We start from the raw sequence: 2,007 nt of genomic DNA, 5'->3' as shown, positions 1-2,007 counted from the left end.
TGCTTCAAGCCGTGGCTTAGAGCACAGATGAGGCTCAGATCTGGTATTGCTGTGGCTGTGGAATAGGCCTCAGCTGCGGCTCCAATTTAATCTCAAGCCCAGGAACTTCCATATGCTGCAGGTGCTGTGGTAAAAATAAAAATGAAATAAAGTCAGGTCATTTGGATGAGCCCTAGTCCAAAATGACTGATATTCTTAGAGAAAGTGGAAAATTGGAGACAGAGATAGCCATGTGAGCAGGATGGCAGAGATGAAGAAGGCCAAGGAAGGTCAGTTGTGGCCAGCACACCACCAGAAGCTGGGGGAGAGGTCTCAGGGAACAGTCTTCTTCAATAGCTCTGAGAAGGCAGTGACCCTGCGGACACCCTGACCTCAGTCTGCAGTCCCCAGAACTGTGAGACCATACATCTCTGTTGTTTAAGCTGCCTAATCTGCGACACTTTGTTACAGCAGCCCTGGTACAATGATACAGAGGGGGTGGCGCTTATCTGTAATGACAAGGGCCAGGGAATGACCAAGGGAGTGAGTGGCTGAGATAGGGTGGAGGGCACCCTCATTGGAGAGGACATCATGGAACTCAGAGGCCAGGGGAGTCAGAGGGGTATCTCCGTAGATGCTTTTTTTGTCTTTTAGTCTATTTAGGGCCACACCCACAGCATATGGAGGTTCCCAGTCTAATTAGGAGTCTAATCGGAGCTATAGCCGCTGGCCTACACCACAGCCACAGCAATGCCGGATCCGAGCCGGGTCTGCGAACTACAGCACAGCTCACAGCAACGCTGGATCCTTAACCCACTGAGCGAGGCCAGGGATGAACCGGCAACCTCATGGTTCCTAGTCAAATTCATTAACCACTGAGCCACGACGGGAACTCCTATAGATTCTGATCTCTAAGAATCAGGACAGAATTAGCATCAGAGGGGGTGACAGTGAGGCAGGAGCCAAACCTCAAGAAATAAGAGGAAGTAACCCAGAGACTCACAGATGAGTGGAAACGGGGGCTGGGGGGCAGGGTGGGTGGAAGAGTCACATGAGATTCAAAGCTGAGGGACTTGGGGCAGAAGAACGACCTGAAAGCAGCGCTGAAGAGGAAGGAGGGCGCCCATACCCCTTCAGCACAGGGGCTGAGGGAGAGAAAGCAGCGCCCCCTTGAGAGGGCTGCAGGGATGGCAGTGTCCTCAGGGAGACCCAGGGCGGGAAGGGAATGTGGAAGAGGCGGTGCGCACGGGGAGCTCGCTGATGAAGAGCCATGCGCTCTAGGGGGCCTGGTGGAGGGCTTTCAGGAGACGGGAAGAGGGGCGTGCAGGACCCTGAGGATCAGTGTTTTGGAGGTGAAGGGTCCTCACCCGTCAACGGGAGCAGCTACGAAATGCTGAGGCTGCCCTTTATCAAGTTGCCACCCAGGGATCCTTTTTTCACTGTAACCTCTTACACCTATTGAATTTCATACCCCATGGACAGGGAAGGTGGTGAGAGCATGGAATGGTCCCTGCAGGTAGAGGAGAGAGACCAGGCTAAGGACAAGTCAAGGATTTTTCAAAGGAGGCTGGAGCCCAGTGAAGGATGAGAGGCACGAATGTCCAGTGGGATTTTTTTTTTAAGGGGCGCACCTGTAGCATATGGACATTCCTGGGCTAGGAGGTCTAATCAGAGCTGCAGCTGCCAGCCTGCACCACAGCCATGGCATCCACAGCCACGGCATCGCCAGATCCAAGCTGTGGCTGAGGCCTATGCCGCAGCAAGCAATGGATCCTTAACCCACTGAGCGAGGCCAGGGATCGAACCCACATCTGCAGGAACACCATGCTGGGTTCTTAAACCGCTGAGCCATAACAGGAACTCCCAAGAGAGTGGGATTTTTGTAGTTCCTGTTTCTTCTCTTAGCACAGAGGTGTGTTTCTAGGACTAGAAGGGGAAGATTGTAGGGTTAGTGCAAGGATGGGCTTTGTTGAGGTGGCTGGTGAGGTCATTCAGCATAGGCTCCTGCTGAGCAGTAAGGATAACATA

The sequence above is a fragment of the Sus scrofa genome, chromosome 5, assembly GCF_000003025.6.
Source record: "Sus scrofa isolate TJ Tabasco breed Duroc chromosome 5, Sscrofa11.1, whole genome shotgun sequence".
Taxonomy (NCBI): Eukaryota; Metazoa; Chordata; class Mammalia; order Artiodactyla; family Suidae; genus Sus; species Sus scrofa.
Note: the sequence above shows the minus strand (reverse complement) of the source record.